This window comes from Triturus cristatus, chromosome 11, assembly GCF_964204655.1.
Source record: "Triturus cristatus chromosome 11, aTriCri1.1, whole genome shotgun sequence".
Classification (NCBI taxonomy): Eukaryota; Metazoa; Chordata; class Amphibia; order Caudata; family Salamandridae; genus Triturus; species Triturus cristatus.
The window spans coordinates 1,112,727,120-1,112,751,017 of record NC_140594.1 but is presented as its reverse complement, the minus strand read 5'-3'; the positions used below and the strand labels follow the sequence as shown (position 1 = coordinate 1,112,751,017).

Genomic DNA, 23,898 nt, shown 5'->3' with positions numbered 1-23,898 from the left:
TTGTAAATGCAACACTTTGAAATGGGATACAATTAAAATGAAGAGTTAACTTAGTTATTAAGTTAACTCCTATTTTAATTTTCTCCCATTTAAAAGCATTCAGAAACATAATTTTCTTCTCATGCTCCAATATTGAGTTGACAAGGATTTTGTTTCAAGATTTCAATTCCTCAGTGCTTCAGTTCATCCCCTCTGTGCTGGAGCCTGGGTCATAAATGTGACTGAGCACTGCTCATTATCAGGTCCTGCTATTTGCAGCCTGCAGATAATCATGTAAAATAAACACAGCCTTCACTTAACTTTAACCCATTTAGCGCGGCGTAGAATCCGCCGCGGTGTGGACGTTTCAGTGCGTGGGCGGGGCCGCGTCGGCCAACGGACGTGCGCAGCACTACGGAGGTAGTGCTCGCGACGGCCGTTGGCCGACGCACGCAACAAACGGGTTAAAAGGAAAATGTGATCCTGTGCTCATTTAAAAATGAACTGTAGCGGGTCGAAGTGATGCACGGGGACACGGTTGATGTTCACGAAGGTCTTTATTGTTTTAACAGAGCGTTTGGGTGTTCGGGTACTCCTATAGTACGGTAGGGGAGGCTCAGGAAGGCGTGGGTCCGGGCTGGAGCGGCTTCGTCTCTCCCTGGCGGTCCGCGTCTTCTCCAGGTTGTCCAGTCTCAGGGGCGTCTCCGGTGTCAGGTGGGGCCCAGGGAAAAAGAGAGAAGATATGGGGGGGAATCAGGTTCAGGGATGATGGACTCTTGATGAAGGGAAAAGGGAGTGAGGAATCACACGGTGCTCTCCTTATGCGACCCAGACAGTGAACGAAAGTGCTCAAGGGAGGGGGAAAGAACAAGGTTCTGGTGTCGATATATAGGGGAGGTCGACTGTGTGTTTCACGGTGGTTTGAAACCCTTTCCTCCCACCCACGCTCTGACTCGACCCCGTACCTGTTGAAGCCACACTTCCCTTGAAGTGTGGCACGGGGATTCGCCGGTACGTTGGCCTCCTGGCTCGGCCGTCGGGGCGTCCACAACGTCCTCGTCTCCTCCTCCGCTTCCTCGACTCTCTCGCTCTCTCTGTCTTCTCCTTCTTGTCTCGCTTCTCTCCAGTCTCCTCGCCTCCGGGTGTCGAACACAACACCATACACTCCTTCCGGGATATTTCTGGTTCCGGATAGCCGACGTCACCAAAGGGGCTGGGTCCTGGATGGTTGATCTCCGCCCAATTAAAGATACAGTCCCCTTGGCCTGTCTCTGCCTCGTCTTTCCAATACCGGCTGGTTGTCTGGTCCCCGTGAGGCTGTGGGGAGAGAGAAGAAAGTGGTGACCGGCTAGTGTTTAGTCCGTGGTCCCACTGTACCTCGTCACACATGTCCTCCCCAGGAAGAGGGAGAGGAAAGCGGGAGAGGAAGTCCGCACTCCCGTTTTCGGACCCCTTTCGGTGGCGGACCGTGAATGAAAAGGGTTGCAGTGACAGGAACCATCTCATCACCCTTGGAAACAAGGAAGCGTTCCTGCTCATCCACTGCAGCGGAGCGTGATCGGTGTATAACGTGAAAGGGTGACCCTCCAGATAATACCTGAGCTTGTCGATCGCCCATTTCACGGCGAGACATTCTTTCTCTATGGTGGGGTATCGCACCTCCCTGGGAAACAACTTGTGGCTGATGTATAGGATGGGGTGTTCCATCCCATCAGGCCCTACCTGCGTGAGCACCGCTCCCACCCCATAATCGGAGGCATCTGTGTGTACAGTTAATGGCTTAGTGAAGTCAGGGGACGACAATACTGGGGCGGTGGTAATGACCCGTTTTAAGGCGGTGAAGGCTTCCCACATGTCTGTAGTAGGGGTATGGAGCTGGTGAGAGCGAAAGTCCTGTTTCAAAGTATTAGTGAGGGGAGCTGCGAGGGCCGAAAAGGATGGGATAAACCGGCGGTAATAACCGATGAGCCCCAGGAAGGCTCTCATCTCCTTCTTGGAGGTTGTTGAATGGCGTCTCTGAGATGGCTCGGATTTTTTCCGATTTGGGGCTCTATGAACCCATGTCCCAGGACGTATCCTAGGTACTTCACTTTGTGGAATCCGATGAGGGATTTCTTCGAATTACCATGTAAACCGGCCGCCTGGAGGGTTCCACAGATGATTTCTAGGTGTTGTAGGTGTGTCTCCCAAGAGGGGCTGAATATAATGATGTCGTCCAAGTAGGCGGAACTGTAGTTCTGATGATGTTTCAGGACCTCGTTCATGAGGCGTTGGAATGTCGCGGGGGCTCCATGCAATCCGAATGGTAATACGTTGAATTCATAGCCCGTGCAGGGTGGCAAAGGCTGTTCTTTTTTTTTTTTTTGTCTTCCTCTCTTAGCGGGACCTGCCAATCCCCCTTGGTCAGGTCCAGCGTACTAATGTATTTAGCCTCCCCTAGTTTTTCAATGAGTTCAACCACTCTGGGTATGGGATACGCATCAAAGGTGGATACCGAATTAAGGGAGCGAAAGTCCATACAAAAACGGGTGCTACCGTCAGGTTTGGGCACCATGACTATTGGGGAGGACCAGTCACTACGAGAGGGTCGGATGACACCCAACCGCAGCATTTCGTCCACTTCTTTCTGCACGACGGGTCTCTTGGCTGCGGGTATTCTATAGGGGCGTACTTTCACTGTGGTTCCAGGCCGTGTCTCTATTCGGTGTTCGGCAAGGGAGTTCAGTCCGGGTACGTCGGAAAAGATAGGGGCGAAGGGTTTCAACACGTGCAGCAACGTCTCGTTTTCTTGTTTTTTTAGGTCGTCGTTGATGACCAGCTGGTCCAGGGTAGAGGCCGTGGAGGACCCGCTCGGTAAGGTCAAACACACTTCCTTCGGTGGGGGCCCAAGCCATTTTTTTAGAAGGTTGATGTGATACGTTTGTTTTTTTCTGGAGGACATCTGCAGTATGTAGCTGGTTTTCCCAATGGGTTCGAGAACTTTATATGGCCCCTTCCATTCAGACTGAAATCGTTTAGTGGGCGAGGGTAACCGTACTAGAGCCCAATCGCCAACCTCCAATCTCCTCCATTTTTTTCCTTTGTCGTAGTATGATTTTTGTTTGACTTGGCTTTTCTCGAGATTGGTGTGGGTGAGGTCTCTCAACTTTCCGAGGGTGTTTTTGAGAGATAGGCTGTAATCCAATACGCTTCTCTCCTCATTTTTTTCTCCCTCCCACGCTTCCTTGGTCATCTCTAAGAGGGACCGGGGTTGGCGTCCATAGAGCATCTTGAACGCAGAACAGCCGAGACTGCTTTGCTTCTGTCCCCTTATCACGTACAAGGCCAGCGGTAGCAGGAGATCCCAATCCTGGCCGCTTACTGACAGCATTTTTTTAAGGGTGGTTTTAAGGGTCCCATTATAGCGCTCCACGAGCCCATCGGTTTGTGGGTGATACACCGATGTTTTTATTTGTTGCACGTTCAGAATCTTGCATACTTCATGCATTAATCGGGACATAAACGGAGTGCCTTGGTCAGTTAAGACCTCTTTCGGGAAACCCACTCTTGAAAACAATTCGATGACTTTTTCAGCTATGGCCCTAGAGGTCGGGGTTTTGAGGGGAAAGGCTTCGGGGAATCGTGTGGCACAATCCACTACCACCAGGGCATATAGGTTGCCTTTCCGACTTTTTGGGAGGGGACCGATGAGGTCCATCCCTGCTCGCTCAAACGGGGAACCAATGATGGACAGTGGTTGCAGGGGAACCGCAGGAGGGCGATGGACGTTCTTCCTTTGGCACACCTCACAGGAGAGGCAGTGTTTTTTTTATCTCTTGGTATACCCCGGGCCAGTAAAAATACCTCAGGATATTGTGAGTGGTTTTGTCGCTCCCCATGTGGCCTGCTAATAAGTGTTTGTGGGCATAAAACATAATCTGTTCCCTGAAGGAGGTGGGGACCAGTAGCTGTAAGGGGTCGTCCGCTTTTCCCTGTCTGTAAAGGAGTCCCTCTTGTATCAAAAACCGGGGATAACTCAGGGGGGGTCTGTCTTGCTCCGCATGCGCTCGTTCCCAGGCATTGAACAACGAAGGGTCGCTAGTTTGTGCGAACCTAAAGCTCCTGTCTGTAACCCATGAATCAGGGGAGAGTAGGGTTGGAACCGCTTTTTGTAGGGGGGGAGGGGGCCCCTTAATGGACGCCGAAAAGAGGCTATGGAAATGGGGATTATCTGTGCCTATGATAATCTCCTCTGGCAAAGTTTCGAGTACCCCCACCCGGACCTCCTGGATCTTTCCCTCCTCTATTTCTAGGGATACTTGTGCTAGCGGATAGGCTTTTACGTCCCCATGGACGCATTTAATATACACCCACCTGTTGGGAAGCACCTGAGTAGAACGCACAAAACCCCCCCGTATAACTGATTGTGTACACCCGGAGTCTAACAAGGCTTTGGCGGATCTCCCATTCACTGTAACCCTTACATGATATGCTCCGCCTAGTTCGGCCGAGTAGAGGACTGTCTTCGGTAGGTATCCCACTTCCATGGGCTCTTCGGATCCTTTTTTCTGGGGGCACAATCGAGCAATATGCCCCCAGGTCCCACATTCGAAACATTGCGGGCCCCTAAAGGAAGGAACGTCCCTTTGGGGGGGGAGGTCGAGGCACTATCATGTCCGTTGGGGTTCGGGGTTTCCGCTCTGCTCTACTGACGGGCTTCGTTATTTTATCTGCTTCCCCGGCGTAAAGTCGTGGCTGAGCCCGGGAGAAGGTTACCGCCATATCGACAGCTTGGGGGTAGTCAGATTAGCATGTTGTCGCAACCAGCGTTGCGTCCCATACGGGAGAGCGTCCAAATACTGCTCTAAGTATATTTTGTCCATAATTTCCTCTTTGGAACTACTTGTAGGGGTGAGCCATTTGTCCGCAGCCACTTTTAGCCGAAAGAAAAGGGTTTTAGGATTTTCGCCGATAGTCCCTCTTTCTTTGCGAAACCTTACTCTATAGGCTTCCGAGTCCAACCCCAAATGGTCCAAAATAATTGTTTTAATCGTGGCGTATGGGGTGTCGCCAGAGGCATTAGCAACTTGATAAGCAGACTGGGCCTCGCCGGTCAAGAGGGGGGCCACAAAGAAGGGCCATTTGTCCAAGGGCCATCCACAGGCCAGGGCGGCTCTCTCAAAGTTTAATAGAAATGCATCAGGGTCTTCTCCCGGCGCATACTTCTCTAGGGACAACCCTGAAGGAGTAGGGGACGGGCGTGGCTCCCGGGGGACAGGGATCCCGGTGGAGTCGGTCACGAGCTTCTGTAGCCCTTCCAGCTGTGCCGACACTGTATGGGTGAAGGTTTCGCGGTCAGCCTTGGCGGAGCTGAGTTGCTGTTCAACCATCCAGCCTAGCTGTTCCTGTCCTTTCACTAAATGGTGTAGGATCTCTTCCATCTTCGGAGTACAGATGGTTATCTCGTTGCCCGCGTTCTCCACCACTTGTAGCGGGTCGAAGTGATGCACGGGGACACAGTTGATGTTCACGAAGGTCTTTATTGTTTTAACAGAGCGTTTGGGTGTTCGGGTACTCCTATAGTACGGTAGGGGAGGCTCAGGAAGGCGTGGGTCCGGGCTGGAGCGGCTTCGTCTCTCCCTGGCGGTCCGCGTCTTCTCCAGGTTGTCCAGTCTCAGGGGCGTCTCCGGTGTCAGGTGGGGCCCAGGGAAAAAGAGAGAAGATATGGGGGGGGAATCAGGTTCAGGGATGATGGACTCTTGATGAAGGGAAAAGGGAGTGAGGAATCACACGGTGCTCTCCTTATGCGACCCAGACAGTGAACGAAAGTGCTCAAGGGAGGGGGAAAGAACAAGGTTCTGGTGTCGATATATAGGGGAGGTCGACTGTGTGTTTCACGGTGGTTTGAAACCCTTTCCTCCCACCCACGCTCTGACTCGACCCCGTACCTGTTGAAGCCACACTTCCCTTGAAGTGTGGCACGGGGATTCGCCGATACGTTGGCCTCCTGGCTCGGCCGTCGGGGCGTCCACGACGTCCTAGTCTCCTCCTCCGCTTCCTCGACTCTCTCGCTCTCTCTGTCTTCTCCTTCTCGTCTCGCTTCACTCCAGTCTCCTCGCCTCCGGGTGTCGAACACAACACCATACACTCCTTCCGGGATATTTCTGGTTCCGGATAGCCGACATCACCAAAGGGGCTGGGTCCTGGATGGTTGAACTCCGCCCAATTAAAGAAACAGTCCCCTTGGTCTGTCTCTGCCTCGTCTTTCCAATACCGGCTGGTTGTCTGGTCCCCGTGAGGCTGTGGGGAGAGAGAAGAAAGTGGTGACCGGCTAGTGTTTAGTCCGTGGTCCCACTGTACCTCGTCACATGAACATAAAGCCGTGAGCTACTCTGAAGGTGTCTGTGAGCTACTGGCAGCTAACGAACGACTGATTGGAGACACCTGCAATAGAGGATGGAGTAGATGGACAATATAGTGCGAAGGTAGCGATTGTAGGTTATTTCGGAAGTTGAAGGATTAAATAAACAGTCATTTTCAGAGGTAGTAATGTTCGGGCTCTTTGATGGTTAGGGAAAGTGCATTAAAGCTATTTTATTATTTTAGGAGGGTGGGTTTGGGTATTTGTTGAGAAGAAATAATTTAAGGTTTTTCTAGAGGTGTAGGAATCATTGATTGTCACGCAGATCCTGTAGCAGAGCGTTCCAAATATTAGGCGCATTCCCAGGGAAGGAACAGGAGAGGGTTTTCTTTCTTAAATTTGGGCGGAATCGGGAGTAGAGCGCTTGAACTTCGCTAAGGCCTCTTTCGGCCAGCTTTTGATAATTTGCTTGTGAGGTAGTTTGGTTTTTCAGTGTAGAGAGCTTTGTGGGTTATGTAGGCCATTTTGAATATGCCTTTCGTTTCGATTGGTAGCCAGTTGAGTTTCTTAAGTATGGGAGTGATATGATCATAGCGGCTCTCTCCAGGGAGAAGTCTCCCCGCTCCATTGAGCGTGGATATGCATGCACTCAGTGCTAACACTTCCAAGCCCAGCCTCGCACTGCATGGAGGATGGCATACGTGCATATACTCGGCCGCTCTGACTCCCAGCCAGCAGATTAATTTGGAGCATAACAATCGCTTTGCGGGGGTGAAAAAAGAGCCCATTAAAGCTGTGGCATTTCACTGTGAGCTTGTGACAGCAGTTGGTTGGTTTAGAAGCGTCTGTGGTCTGAAGCCTCCTGTGTGAGTGTTTGTTAGGAGCAGGTGTCTCGGGCCGTGACCTCCTGTGAGTGTGTGTGTTCTATGAGTGTGTCTGAGGCTCGGTGACAGACATTCCCAGTTCTCAGGCCGGTGTTGGTTAGGAGCAGTTGTCTCGGGGCCTGAGACCGCCTGTGAGAGTGTGTGTTCTAGGAGTGTGTGAGGGTTGGAGCAGCCATTCCCAGGCCCCAGGCCTCCAGTGAAGCCGGTGTTGGTTAGGGGCAGGTGTCTCTTGTGAGAGTGTGTGTTCTAGGAGTGTGTGTGAGGGTTGGAGCAACCATTCCCGGGCCCCAGGCCTCCAGTGAAGCCGGTGTTGGTTAGGAGCAGTTGTCTCGGGGCCTGAGACCGCCTGTGAGAGTGTGTGTTCTAGGAGTGTGTGTGAGGGTTGGAGCAACCATTCCCGGGTCTGAGGCCTCCTGTGAAGCCGGTGTTGGTTAGGGGCAGGTGTCTCTTGTGAGAGTGTGTGTTCTGGGAGTGTGTCTGAGGCTCGGGGCAGCCATTCCCAGGCCTCCAGTGAAGCCGGTGTTGGTTAGGGGCAGGTGTCTCTTGTGAGAGCGTTTGTTCTAGGAGTGTGTCTGATGCTCGGGGCAGCCATTCCCAGGCCTCCTGTGAAGCCGGTGTTGGTTAGGGGCAGGTGTCTCTTGTGAGAGCGTGTGTTCTAGGAGTGTGTCTGATGCTCGGGCAGCCATTCCCAGGCCTCCTGTGAAGCCGGTGTTGGTTAGGGGCAGGTGTCTCTTGTGAGAGCGTGTGTTCTAGGAGTGTGTCTAATGCTCGGGGCAGCCATTCCCAGGCCTCCTGTGAAGCCGGTGTTGGTTAGGGGCAGGTGTCTCTTGTGAGAGCGTGTGTTCTAGGAGTGTGTCTGATGCTCGGGGCAGCCATTCCCAGGCCTCCTGTGAAGCCGGTGTTGGTTAGGGGCTGGTGTCTCTTGTGAGAGTGTGTGTTCTGGGAGTGTACCTGAGGCTCGGGTCAGCCATTCCCAGGCCTCCTGTGAAGCTGGTGTTGGTTAGGGGCAGGTGTCTCTTGTGAGAGTGTGTGTTCCAGGAGTGTGTCTGAGGCTCAGTAGCAGCCATTCCCAGGCCCCAGGCCTCCTGTGAAGCCGGTGTTGGTTAGGGGCAGGTGTCTCTTGTGAGAGTGTGTGTTCTGGGAGTGTGTCTGAGGCTCGGGGCAGCCATTCCCAGGCCTGAGGGCTCCTGTCCTGTGAGGCCGGTGTTGGTTAGGGGCAGGTGTCTCTTGTGAGAGTGTGTCTTCTAGGAGTGTGCCTGAGGCTCGGGTCAGCCATTCCCAGGCCCTAGGCCTCCTGTGAAGCCGGTGTTGGTTCGGGGCAGGTGTCTCTTGTGAGAGTGTGTGTTCTAGGAGTGTGCCTGAGGCTCGGAGCAGCCATTCCCAGGCCCCAGGCCTCCTTGTTTTGGTAGCCCGGATCTGTTTACTCTCTGCCCCTTGAGTGGGCCTGTGAATCGTTGCACCTGCTGCCTAATTAGTCTGCAAACAGCACATGGCGCGGCGTCGCGTCTCGGGCCCATGTGCGCGCCAGACCCGCCTCAGCCTTCGCTGCCCTGGTGTCCGTGTGTTTAGTACAGTAATGGATCCGACATTGGGGTGCCTTGGGAATGGCCCCGCCCCTCCCCTGGGGGTCACATTCCAGCAGCACGGGCCACCGCAGGGCTGGGATTGTGATGACTGACGCAGCAATCAGTACTCAGGCAAGGCTTAGGCAAGCATTGGTTGAGCGGATCTGGCAGGGTGTGTGGCGGGCCTGGAGTGAGGACTGGACAGAGCTGTGGGGTTCCCATACAGAAACCGTGTGAACACTGGGGCAGACCTGGATTGAGGCTCATTGACAGAGCTGTGTGTCCCCCATACAGAAACCGTGTGTACTCTGGGGCAGGCTTTGATAGAGGTGCATTGGCAGAGCTGTGTGTCCCCATACAGAAACAGTGTGTACTCTGGGGCAGGCTTTGGTAGAGGTACATTGGCAGAGCTGTGTGTTCCCATAGAGAAACAGTGTGTACTCTGGGGCAGGCCTGGATTGAGGCTCATTGACAGAGCTGTGTTTCCCCCATACAGAAACAGTGTGTACTCTGGGGCAGGTTTTGGTAGAGGTACATTGGCAGAGCTGTGTGTCCCCATACAGAAACAGTGTGTACACTGGGGCAGGCTTTGATAGAGGTGCATTGGCAGAGCTGTGTGTTCCCATAGAGAAACAGTGTGTACTCTGGGGCAGGCCTGGATTGAGGCTCATTGACAGAGCTGTGTTTCCCCCATACAGAAACAGTGTGTACTCTGGGGCAGGTTTTGATAGAGGTGCATTGACAGAGCTGTGTGTCCCCCATACAGAAACAGTGTGTACACTGGGGCAGGCCTGGATTGAGGCGCATTGACAGAGCTGCGTGTCCCCCATACAGAAACAGTGTGTACACTGGGGCAGGCCTGGATTGAGGCGCATTGACAGAGCTGCGTGTCCCCCATACAGAAAGTGTGTACACTGGGGCAGACTTTGGTAGAGGTACATTGGCAGAGCTGTGTGTCCCCCATACAGAAACCGTGTGTACACTGGGGAAGGCTGTGGTAGAGGTACATTGGCAGACCTGTGTCCCCATTCAGAAACAGTGTGTACACTGGGGCAGGCTTTGATAGAGGTGCATTGACAGAGCTGTGTGTCCCCATACAGAAACTGTGTGTACACTGGGGCAGGCCTGGATTGAGGCTCATTGACGGAGCTGTGTCCCCCATACAGAAACGGTGTGTACTCTGGGGCAGGCCTGGATTGAGGCTCATTGACAGAGCTGTGTGTCCCCATACAGAAACAGTGTGTACACTGGGGCAGGCTTTGGTAGAGGTACATTGGCAGAGCTGTGTGTCCCCATAGAGAAACAGTGTGTACTCTGGGGCAGGCTTTGATAGAGGTGCATTGACAGAGCTGTGTGTCCCCATACAGAAACAGTATGTACACTGGGGCAGGCTTTGGTAGAGGTACATTGGCAGAGCTGTGTGTCCCCATACAGAAACAGTGTGTACACTGGGGCATGCCTGGATTGAGGCTCATTGACAGAGCTGTGTGTCCCCCATACAGAAACAGTGTGTACTCTGGGGCAGGCCTGGATTGAGGCTCATTGACAGAGCTGTGTGTCCCCCATACAGAAACAGTGTGTACACTGGAGCAGGCTTTGGTAGAGGTGCATTGGCAGAGCTGTGTGTCCCCATACAGAAACAGTGTGTACTCTGGGGCAGGCTTTGGTAGAGGTGCATTGGCAGAGCTGTGTGTCCCCATACAGAAACAGTGTGTACTCTGGGGCAGGCTTTGATAGAGGTGCATTGGCAGAGCTGTGTGTCCCCATACAGAAACAGTGTGTACTCTGGGACAGGCTTTGATAGAGGTGCATTGGTAGAGCTTTGTGTCCCCATACAGAAACAGCGTGTACTCTGGGGCAGGCTTTGGTAGAGGTACATAGGCAGAGGTCCGTGGTCCCAGTACTGGAATTGAGGGGTGCTTTACTCTTGGGTGCATGTGTGTTTATTGGCAGAGTGGGTGTTTTCAGCACTGGGATAGCATGTGGCACGTTAGGCTCTGGGGTGTCTCGGGGGTACATACATGCATTGCCCGAGCTGTGCGGTACCAGTAGTGCCAGAGCTGTGCTGTGACATTAGTGGACCAGCAAGACCAGCCCTTGATCGAGGTGCATTGTCTGAGCTGTGTACTTCTATTAGTGGAATAACAGGAGTGTTCTAGGCCTCGAATCAGCCAGTACTGGAAGAACCATTTTGTGCCAGTACTGGAATAGCAGAGGTCCCGTGTAAGGTGATTGAGGTGCATTAGCTGTGTTGGGTTCTTCCAGTACAGGAACATCACGGAGTGCAGTAGGCCAGAACCAGGGAGCACTGTGTGGTTCCAGTACTGCCTTTCGAGCTTCAGGCGTACTACAGAGCTAGGTGGCAGAAACCTTACGTTGCGTCCCCTCCACGCTTGGATAATAGGAATGTATGTTTTACACAGGGGCTATTTGAGAACAAAATTCTCGTGCCCAAAGGGTAGAGAGGATCTAGGTCAGAGTAACACCTCCCAATATCAATATTAACACAACAGTATTTTACTCCAACTGACCATGTCGTGGTCTTTAATATTCCCTAAAGATGGATTTATTCGATGAGCTGGGGAACTTATAACTTCACCCCTAGGTGAGCAAGGAAGCAATTCCTTTTAGTTTTTATTACCCTCACACACCCTAGTGGTGTCACGCTTCATCATCGGGTCACCCCGACGCCTAAAAGTCGGGGTGGGCTCGACCACAGTGTTGGGAGCGCTTTGAAGAAGTTGCAAACCAGGGAGGCTATAAGATAAAAAAAAAAAAAAAAACCTCAGGCAGATCCCCGGTTTCCCTTTATTCTTGGGTCTGTCTGGGTTGATTAAAAATAATAAGTAGGGTTATGTATAGGAATATTATGGTCCTATGACCCTAGTGCCAACATGTTTCAGTCCACTGTGGCCTTAAAGGTCCAGGACTTTCATCAGGGCAAATGTAACCACCCTGGGATACAGAAGGTGGAATTCCCTATTCTGTTTTATTAATGGACAAGGGTAGAGTAGCTACTCCTTGTATGGGAGACGGATTAAATAATCTGTCTTGCGTTATGAATCCATCTGTAAGAAAAAACACAAAGAAACACATATCCAATTCATATAAATCGGTTTTCATCAAGGTATTTCCATAGTGACGTGTTTCAATTTCGTGTTTGAAATCAAGAGCCACACCTATAAGTGCCTAGTGGTCAAAAGGCATAATAGTGTGCAGCTGTATCCAAGTCTGTGTCACTCACAATTAGTGGCTCTGTACAGTTAAATGGCGTGTCTGGTATATTGTGCGGTGGCGATTATGCTCGCATTCTATATAGAACCAATCCGTGACCGTGGATGCTATCAATGTAAAACAGACTCTCATAAAATACTCCCATACATACCTCACACACACCTTATCTGTGGTAAACCACAGTACTTAAAAACATGCGTGACTCTTAACCTCTATGGGTAACAGTGCAAGTAACATTCATTCCTGCATCCTTGCTTACCCGCATTTCGAACGGAATTCGTTTCTCAATCAATACCAGGAGCAGCAGCAGGGAACAACAGCCGAGTACAAGCAACACGAGGGACTAATTGTAAACCTTACGGATGTCATCCTCACCACAGACGAGCAAACGATTCTGAATAAAGGCCTCGGATTCGTTCCCACTACTTATCTGGACAAATTCCGTCTACGATGCGAGTTAGGGGAATTCTTTCGAAAAATACGATTGAAAACCTTCTTTCAAGACAAAGAAAGACCAGCTGAAGACAACAATTACACGGGGTTAAGACCAAAATCTTCTTTTCTCCCCCCCACCAACACGATGCCTCCGGAAGTATTATCCTTTGAGGAAGCAGTCAGCAAAGAAGTTGAATTACTTCAACCCAAAAGAAACGGATTTAACAATCTGAGCAAAAAAGAACGTGCAGCTCTAACCACCCTACAATCAAGAACGGACATTATCATCAAACCAGCGGATAAGGGCGGGGCTACCGTGATACAAAGTACTAATGCTTACAGAACAGCATGTCTGAATCTACTGGCTGATACGAAATACTACAAAAAAATCAACCGGGATCCCACACAACGGATAAAAACAACTATCATGACACTAACAACTGATGCCCTAACAAAAGAATGGATTACGAAGAAAGAACATGAATTTCTGAACCAGGAGAACCCCAGAATTCCCTTGTTCTATACCATCCCTAAAATACACAAAGGGAAGAACCCTCCCCCGGGGAGACCTATCGTCTCAGGGATAGGTTCCATTCTGGAACCTTTGTCAAAATATACTGACTGGTTCTTACGTCCCTTGGTCAAGAAGATTAGATCATATGTTCAAGACACCAAACACCTCTTTAATCTCTTGACACAGGTTGAATACGATCCAGCCGTTAATCTGTTGGTATGTTTAGACGTAGAAGCGTTATACACAAACATACCTCAGGCGGAAAGCATCAGAGTGATCCAAGAGATACTCAGGAAGGAAGATTGGGGATGGGCAGCACCCATTGACTGGGTAATCACCCTTATACACTTGGCATTGACAGAGAACTTTTTCACCTTTGAAGATCAACTATACTTACAAATACATGGGACATCGATGGGGAGCACATTTGCCCCTAGTCTGGCATGCCTGTACGTCAGTTATTTTGAGGACCTTCACATCTGGACTCAAAATCCATACAGTATACATATCTGTAAATGGTATAGGTACATCGATGATGTCCTCATGATCTGGAGAGGTGATCTAACCAGTCTTGAGAACTTCAAAATGTGGATTAATTCCCTAAACCCACATCTCCACTTCACTATGAATGTAAACAAAGAAAGTATCTCGTTCTTAGATGTTACGTTCACAGCTAAAGATGGCACACTGGAAAGTTCGCTATATACAAAGCCAACGGACAGGAACAGTCTATTGAGATTTGATAGTGCCCACCCACGATCCTTAAGAGAGAATTTACCAGTAGGCCAATTCTTGAGGATTCGTAGGAACTGTTCCAACCTTCAAACATACAAAAAAGAGGCAACCATTCTGAGCGAAAAATTACAACAGAAGATGTACCCGAACAAAATCATACAAAGGGCTAACAAAAGAGCACGCAACACACCAAGGGAAGCACTGTTAGAGACACACACTAAGGAACAATCAGACCAACTTATATGTGTAACAACATATAACTCATCATCCAATGACCTGAAAAAAATAATAAATAAAAAATGGTCAATATTGACATCGAACAGGCTATCCTTTGAAAAACCCATGTTCTCATTTAGAAAAAATTCTAATTTGAGAAATGCACTGGTACACACTAACTCCTTCATCCCTAAACAAACTAATCAACAGACACTATGGGGATTACCACCAGTAATGGGACACTATCCGTGTGGGTCATGTGTGGCCTGCCCCTTCACTGAACACACTAAAACTTTGGAACTGGGACTTAATTTTCCATGGGAGCAGAGATCGCACACCAATTGTAACTCCGAGTCTGTAGTCTACATGATAAAATGCCCCTGCGGACTCATGTACATTGGTATGACGAGTCGTATGATCAAAGTCCGCGTTAGCGAACACAGAAGCACTATACGCAGATCTGTCACAGCCACAAGGCTTACTGCCCATTATCAAGAGAAAAAACATAAGGACACAGAGCTGAAGTGGACAGTATTAGAAAAGGTTACCACGTTGGGTAATAACTTGCAGCAAAAACTTCTAGAACGTGAACAACGATGGGTGTATCGCCTAAAGACCCACGAGACGGGTCTTAATGATGGTATCCCTTGGAACCAATTGAATAAATAGATGGAGCACAGTAATCCCGATGAGCACGGGAATAATTCTAAGTGTCCACCTGAAATCTGTGGGGAACCCTCTACAAACTACCATCTCCCTAGTGGGGTCCGCAGTTACCACATAATGTGAGACACTGATTACCTTAGACTTTAAAAATAGTCAACCATCCTATATATGCAGCATGTACACAAAAATGACGTAACACTCCTAAGACACCATTATCCATCAGTAAATATACACTCCCTCTTACATTCTATTCAAGACTGGTCTTAGAATTATGAGTAAGTGATGTCAAAAGATTATCACGGATATCATATGAGCCCCGGGTTACGAACGTTACTTTAGATCTCCAAGCAGACGACGAAACTGATCGGGACACCAGCCTGCTCATGCGCAGAGAAAATACATCCTAAACTATGTCTCGATCTATTTACTAATATAATAAAACATATACTCGTTTTAGGAATTTAAATGCATAATTTACGAGTGTTCATGTAGACATCTACATTTGTGTACAATCGGAACCACGTTTCCATTAGCGAGCGATGTACCGTTCCTCTGACAAGCCCCTGCTTCCCATTGGCTTCCACATTGGGTTAGAGGTCACGTCTGACCAATCCTGTGCGGGGAACTTCCCCGATCACGTGCTGACGCGGACCTATCCCGTCAATAGCTACATCAACACGGAAGTATAAACCTTCCTAGACCCGTAACACGGCGCGAAACGCCGGGGATCGGGTCCTAATAGGTGGCGAAGCGGAGCAGGACTCTTGACGAAGTAAGTCTGGGATACTAGGATGAATCTCTTTAAATAGAAAAAAAAGAGTTAGCATCAATGAGATTAGATCCCGGATGCCCTAAACCTCATAAGCATGTGACAACTGTTCACTTTATATTTTCCCTGGGGCTAACGTTAGGGTGTGACTACAGAGCTACTCCATTAGCCCTTCCATCCCCTGAGAAACGAATTCCGTTCGAAATGCGGGTAAGCAAGGATGCAGGAATGAATGTTACTTGCACTGTTACCCATAGAGGTTAAGAGTCACGCATGTTTTTAAGTACTGTGGTTTACCACAGATAAGGTGTGTGTGAGGTATGTATGGGAGTATTTTATGAGAGTCTGTTTTACATTGATAGCATCCACGGTCACGGATTGGTTCTATATAGAATGCGAGCATAATCGCCACCGCACAATATACCAGACACGCCATTTAACTGTACAGAGCCACTAATTGTGAGTGACACAGACTTGGATACAGCTGCACACTATTATGCCTTTTGACCACTAGGCACTTATAGGTGTGGCTCTTGATTTCAAACACGAAATTGAAACACGTCACTATGGAAATACCTTGATGAAAACCGATTTATATGAATTGGATATGTGTTTCTTTGTGTTTTTTCTTACAGATGGATTCATAACGCAAGACAGATTATTTAATCCGTCTCCCATACAAGGAGTAGCTACTCTACCCTTGTCCATTAATAAAACAGAATAGGGAATTCCACCTTCTGTATCCCAGGGTGGTTACATTTGCCCTGATGAAAGTCCTGGACCTTTAAGGCCACAGTGGACTGAAACATGTTGGCACTAGGGTCATAGGACCATAATATTCCTATACATAACCCTACTTATTATTTTTAATCAACCCAGACAGACCCAAGAATAAAGGGAAACCGGGGATCTGCCTGAGGTTTTTTTTAATCTTATAGCCTCCCTGGTTTGCAACTTCTTCAAAGCGCTCCCAACACTGTGGTCGAGCCCACCCCGACTTTTAGGCGTCGGGGTGACCCGATGATGAAGCATGACACCACTAGGGTGTGTGAGGGTAATAAAAACTAAAAGGAATTGCTTCCTTGCTCACCTAGGGGTGAAGTTATAAGTTCCCCAGCTCATCGAATAAATCCATCTTTAGGGAATATTAAAGACCACGACATGGTCAGTTGGAGTAAAATACTGTTGTGTTAATAGGAATGTATGTCATCATCCCGCTATCAGTCTGTTTTGTAGCCAGTCATCTGTTCGGTGGTAAGCAGTCTGGTTTTAGAGCACTTCGTATAGAACACACCCCTTGCACTTGTAGATAGATGTCCTTTCAACCTTCTTGAACCAAGGCAGCTCTACCACCTTGGTCCTATTGGACCTTTCATCAGCCTCTGACACATCTCTCGTTCTGTGCTCATTTAGAGTCTCTGATACGGAATCATTGACCTTCGCTCAGGGTGGCTTAAACCTTTTTTGTTGAGGAAAGATTCAATTGCATCTTTATGAACTTTTTCCTCAGAGAATTGTAACCTTCCTTGTGGAGTACAGCAGGTTTTTTGCTCAGTCCCACCCGCTTTATTGAAAGTGGATTTAAAAAATTGACGTTGACAATGGCGACGTGGATGAGTCGTAACTTGCTGAACTTGAATTCTGACAAAACGGAAGATTTGCTGTCGGACTGTGAATCCTCCATCTAGTCCTTTGTCTGGTGAACCCTAGTCCTACTTCCAGTGTGAGAAATGTAGACTTCTTAATTGATGCCGGCCTTACCATTGGCCCACTTATCTCTTCAGTGGCTTCTAAGTGTTTTGGTTTGCTTTGATCTTTATGCAAAGATTTCCCGATCTTTCCTGTGACCGCTCAGAAAACTGTGATCCAGGCTCTGATAAATTACTGTTTGGACTACAGAAAGTCACTGTATCTGAGACTTCCCGTTTGGTCTACTGGCTGTAACGTGTTCAGAATGTGGCCTCACGGCTGATTCTGAGCTTCTCGTTCAAGGAATCCGTGAGTTATCCTCTCCTCTCCAACAAAGATGTAACTTGAAGGACCTATGTTTTGTCTCTAGAGCTTTAAGGACTGAAGATCATGTCCATCTCAGAGCCAAGACTTGTCATTACAGACCTACCTGTGTACCTCGCTCTTCCGTGGCTATTATTTTTCAGGTTCCCGCGATTAATAGGAGGCAAATTGGAGGCCATGCTTTTTCTTTCGTAGTCGCCACAATTTGGAACTCCTTGCCTGATTCTTTTAAATGTACTCCTACTTTCCTGTCATTTAGGAAAAGTCTTTAAACTAGGGTGGTGAAACAGTTGGAATCCTTCCTGCTTTGACCCTCTCAGCGCCAGGCTGCCCCGTTCTGGGTAGCTGTCGTGCTCTAGAGGTGATATTCATTCATAGGCCCTCAGCAAAGATGTTAAAGGTAGTAGGCCAAAGTGCAGCATCATATCCTAAGGTTTAGCTGGTGAGATTTTTCTTTAAGTAATCTATAGTAGTCTTCTCCAGGTGGGACACCCAGGCACCACCATTTAGAGCCAAGTAGGGTCCAGGAACTATCTGGTGAACTATCTAACAGCCAATCAAGGCTCCTGCCACATCCTGTGACTTCTAGAATGACTGCTGAAGCAAATTTGCCCTTCCTCTTTTTCTTGGCTACTTTAAAGAGCCTGAGCATCAGGAGAGGAGTAAAGACAACCTTGCTGGTTTGGCTCAAAATGGTAAAGCGGGTGTAATGGGGAGTTGAATCACCTACATGGTAACCTTCTGATGTAAGTCATTATCTACCATCTGAGATGACACAAATCTTTTACTGAAACGTGAGATGGATTGGGTAAGGTACAGAGGTCACAAACCTTCCCCTGAGATGAAACATGAGTAAAATGAAAGTATAGTGCCCTGAGTTACAGTAGTGGGGAGATGATCTGCACAACGGAGGTCTCAAAAGTAAGCTTGTAGACGGGTACTCAACCTACACTCCGAGGCTTTCCCTAGTCTAAACCATGCTGCAATGAGGCGTGCATCCTGTCCCCTTCCAAAATCCTTGTAACCTTCACACTTCAGACCCATTTACCTCTGCTCTAGCCTCATTTTAGAAATCGTAGACCAGATCTCTTTATCCTACTCCTAGGCCTCATTGTTATCCCTTTTATATCAGCATCCACTCCACCCCTGTTTTGAACCTTCTGCCACCCCTTAAATCCAGAGTACTGCAGCATTTGTGTACTTCTTCTTACTCATTTGGATGCTTGAAGTACATCTCGGTTGAGAGCATCTGTTGGTCCTAGAGAAAGTACCCATTTCCGTGGGTATACATATGGAAGTCTACAGCAGACCACCTTCTAGCTGTAGGTCAGATCATGTGGAACTTTGAGTAGACTGTCCACCTGTTATGTTATGTTATGTTAAAATGCGTTTATATAGCGCTCGGCTACTCTAAAAGAGCGTCCCGGCGCTTTCCACATACAGCTGCAGTGTATAACAACATAACAAGAAAAGCAGAGGCCCCAAAAGAGAAAAGGAAAAAAAGTCCACCTAAACAGAAAAATTAAAAAGCCAAGTCTTCAAATTCTTTCTGAATTGAAGCAGATTGGGGGTACTGCGCAATGCCAGTGGGAGCGAGTTCCACAGCTGGGAGGCCTTGTGGCTGAAAGAGCGCCCCCCAATCCGTGCCTTCCTCACGCGTGGAACCACAGCCGTGAAAAGGGATTCCGAACGCAGTGAGCGGGCAGGACGATAGAAAGCCAATCTCTTCTGGAGATAGCCTGCACCTGAGCCGAACAAAGCTTTATGTACCAGCGTCAGGGATTTGAACATGATCCGCTTTCGGATCGGGAGCCAGTGCAGCGTCTGCAGAAGACCAGAAGCCCGTGCGCGTCTATGCAAGCCAAAGATTGCGCGCGCTGCAGAGTTCTGTGTCACCTGCAGACGCTGGACCAAATAGTCGGGAAGACCCAGAAAAAGGGCATTGGCATAGTCCAGCCTGGATCCGATGAGCGCCTGCACCGTAATCCGTCTATGCTCCGCAGATAGTAGTGGAAGAAACCTGCGGAGCATTTTCAGAACCCCGAAACAGGTGCCAGCCAGGCCAAGAACATGCGATCTAAGAGAAAGCTGGTTGTCAAGCTTAACGCCGAGATTTTTGGCCACCAAGGAAGACTGCGCCGGGGGACACATGGCGGCCGGCCACCACTGCCGCCACTCTGGATCGATGACACAGCCGAAGAATAACACCTCCGACTTACTGGAGTTGGCCTTTAGACTGTTCCGTTGGAACCAGCCAAAGACCATATCCAGACAGTCCCGTATTCTCTTCCCATCAAATGGCTGATCTTTAGCACATGTGAAAAGGAGTTGCGTGTCGTCGGCATAGGACACGATCTGGGCTCCGTAAGCCTCCACCGCGGCCGCCAGGGGGGACATAAAGATGTTGAACAATGTCGGGCTCAATACGGACCCCTGGGGGACCCCCACTCCCAATGACGGCATCTCGGCGGAGCTCTGGGACACCCAGACCGTCTGGCGGCGGCCCTCTAGAAAAGATGAAAACCATCTGAACACCGTCCCCCTTAGGCCGATGTCATGAAGCCTAGCGAGGAGCGCCTCATGGGGGACGGTGTCAAAGGCCGCCGACAGGTCCAACATGACTAGCATGGCCTTGCCACCCACATCCAAGGTCTCCCTGATGATCTCAGAGACCTCCACCAACGCCGTTTCCGTACTAAAATTAGGACGGAACCCGGATTGGGATGGATGGAGCAAATTGTTAGTTTCCAAAAAAAAAAAAAAAAATTGCCTTCTAATAATGAAAATAAAACCATTACCTACCTAATAATGTAGTGGGAACAACAGACATCCTTAGTCCCTCCCCAACCCTATCTTTCGCCTCCCATGCCCAGATCCTACTCTGAGAGCTCTTGAGCAGTATCTTCAACCTCTTGTGGAATTTCTTTTATTTATCGAGTTTGTCACCCCCCAACAGAAGTACGCTACATAGCACCACGAACATTGGCAGGTGGGAAGGTTACGCGGAAGTAGATCAGTGGTACATGATGACTTGAGGAGTAATACATGGACATGAATACAAACTGTTATATATATGCATATTAATGGAGTTGACAAAGCTTATATGACAGTTACCAGGACCATTTTGCCTGCCGAGTGAGGGGCGGATGGATCCTAGAATGTATGTAGATGGAATGCAATGAACTCTGAAGGTATATGTAAGATAATGTGATATATTGGAAATGTTGAACAGATAAAGTGCGTCTGGAGATTGGCAAGTGAGAAAGTGGTGCAGACCATACAGTACAACACATTTAGATGCACAATATGTAAGTGGTCAAAAATAACAAGGGAGTTACCCCAATGTGATACTCACAAAGGGACGGGGTATCAACATTCAGCAAAACAAAAATGTCCCTGTTAGGAAAGGCCTACGGGATTATCCTTAAGTCAAGTGTCTGATATTTACAGATTCTGTTGGTTATCTCGTAGACAAGATTTCAACATAGGGTCTACATACAGTAGCTTGTATATGCACTAAATAAAATCTAAAAATACTTATCAGTAAAATCAAAATTATTTATTATTAATAAACAACGAGCTAAAAAATAGATCACATACAAATATCTTTCCCTCCCAGAATGGGTTACAATCTTTTAATGAAATTCAATTGGTCACAATAAAAATTAATCTTTGTGAATACATATCATAAGAGTCGACGCAGCGTTTCGGTGATTTCACCTTCTTCAGGACTAAAAACAGTTTGATCAAATCTCAATTCTTTTGTAATAGAAGGGTTTTAATAGACTGTCCAAATGGAATAACCCTTCGGGATAGAAGTATGTATCTGGTGATGGTTAAGCCTTGTTTTCAGTTGAATTAAAATATTTTTGTCCGTAAGAGCCACCGTAGATATATTCGTTTTTTTCGAGAAAAGCCCACTTTAAAACTTTGGGGGATGGTTTCTCATAAAATTCAAAGGCGTGTAAATCCTTTTCGTTTCTTCAGTTCTTGTCATGTGATAAGGAAATTACATCTGACAGGTCTAAGAAAGTGGATTTTTTCAATTAATCACTTTCCTGTGTTCAATCCTAGTCAAGACAAAACGGCCTCCCTGCTCTTACGGACTCCTCGACGGACGCCACTATCGAGGAGTCCGTAAGAGCAGGGAGGCCGTTTTGTCTTGACTAGGATTGAACACAGGAAAGTGATTAATTGAAAAAATCCACTTTCTTAAACCTGTCAGATGTAATTTCCTTATCACATGAAAAGAACTGAAGAAACGAAAAGGATTTACACGCCTTTGAATTTTATGAGAAACCATCCCCCAAAGTTTTAAAGTGGGCTTTTCTCGAAAAAAACGAATATATCTACGGTGGCTCTTACGGACAAAAATATTTTAATTCAACTGAAAACAAGGCTTAACCATCACCAGATACATACTTTTATCCCGAAGGGTTATTCCATTTGGACAATCTATTAAAACCCCTTCTATTACAAAAGAATTGAGATTTGATCAAACTGTTTTTAGTCCTGAAGAAGGTGAAATCACCGAAACGCTGCGTCGACTCTTATGATGACTCTTATGATATGTATTCACAAATATTAATTTTTATTGTGACCAATTGAATTTCATAAAAAGATTGTAACCCATTCTGGGAGGGAAAGATATTTTGATGTGATCTATTTTTTAGCTCGTTGTTTATTAATAATAAATAATTTTGATTTTACTGATAAGTATTTTTAGATTTTATTTAGTGCATATACAAGCTACTGTATGTAGACCCTATGTTGAAATCTTGTCTACGAGATAACCAACAGAATCTGTAAATATCAGACACTTGACTTAAGGATAATCCCGTAGGCCTTTCCTAACGGGGACATTTTTGTTTTGCGCAATATGTAAGTGGAACATTTTACATACATTCATCTTTTCAGAAATGTTGGGGAGAGGGAGACTTTTTTAAAAGTTTCTTTTCTTTTTAATGCATTTTCAAAAGGTAACACAAAATCAACATTCCCGCCACCTTAACCCAGCCTCCCTCCATATCGACAGTGACAGTGTTGCATTCTCCTTTGAAGATTTTATCCCTTATGATTCCTCGCTCGTCTTCCCCTCAGCATAAAATTCTCTCAGACAACAGCCATCTGCCCAGCTCGTAGAGATCTGGGTTCAAGGCTCCGTCGTCTCCAGCAAAAGTTCAAGATTGAGCCCCAGTTTACACAAATCTCTGTTCTCCGTCTTGCAGAGCAAAAAGGAAATGTTTCCATCCCCAATATCTATCATAGTGTATCCTACCAGTCTCTCCTGGAAGAGAGAAGCAGTTTTACCCCCACATGGTGAGGATAGACTTTTTAGAAGCTAGTAACAGACCCTTTAAGAGACCTCTCCGAGTTTCCCAGTGACACCATTTTAGGTCCACCATCAAGCCGAAAAGAACACTAGTCGAGAGCCTGGCAGTTTTAGCATCTGGCGTCTCATCGATAGCATTCAAAGTTTTGAAGTGATGACAATACAACGATGTAAGAAAGATCCTTTATTGCTGAGAAGCAACCCTGGATACATCCATCTCCATCAAACCCAATACCGGTCTCCACGCAGTGGAACCAGAAACACACTCAACCCATAACATTCCAACCCACGAGATTGCACAGCAACACATAGCCACGCAGATGCGCGACCATTAGTTACCTAGCAACACAACACTTCCCCCTTCCTTATACAACACAATAATTAATTAATATGTTCAACACAAAATATTAAACATCGTGAATTCCTCACTCACTGTTAACCACATAATCCCTAAGCCAGATCGGAGCCTTCCTTGAACGTGAAGCTCTCTGATTATTAACAGGAGGATCAGCAGGCGGCATGTTCTCCCCAGAACTGGGACCATGTCCCTCTGGTACTCCTGAGACCACCCCATCCCCCTCCTGGACAGCAATAGGCCGCTGTACATTAATACCATCATAGAACTCAGAGGAAGGAGGAGATGACGCATTAAATTAATCTTCCAACCAGTCAGATCTGTTAGGAATTTCCCCCAAGTTCTTACCAGATTTCCCTTGATGGTCCATAGCAACCCTCTTTAAATTCCAAACCTCACCATTTTTGAGTTTCACAGCATTGTGGAGCACCTCAACTACCTCCTCGGCATCAAAGAAAGCGCTCTCACCCTTGCAAACAAACCCTGGTTTTTTCACTCTGACCCAATCTCCCACTTCAATTCCAACAGGCTTGGTGGAATGCTTACTATTATAATAGTCACTATTCTTTTTCTGAATACGTTGCATTCTGTTCCTTTGACCAGTTTATCACTCCTGATGGAAATAACCAACTGGGATTAAATTTTGAACGAGGCTTACGTCCCCGCATTATGACAAATGGAGGTAACCCCGTTACTTCAGTAGCAGTCACCCGATAAGCCCAGACAGTCTTCCCTACCTGTGAGATCCAATCATGTGCATTACTAGACGCAATTTGAATTATCCCTTTTAACACACGGTTGAATCGCTCAACCATACCATTCCTGCTAGGGTTATACAACGAAGTAGTCCTATGCTTTACA

The 23,898-nt window shown here is 47.7% G+C and overlaps 1 protein-coding gene across 1 annotated transcript in view; it reads left to right on the top strand.

The window, feature by feature from the left end:
• The window catches only part of DVL3 (dishevelled segment polarity protein 3), a 506,262-nt gene that overhangs the window by 105,710 nt on the left and 376,654 nt on the right, over positions 1-23,898 (top strand). The gene's annotated exons all lie outside the window — the stretch shown is intronic.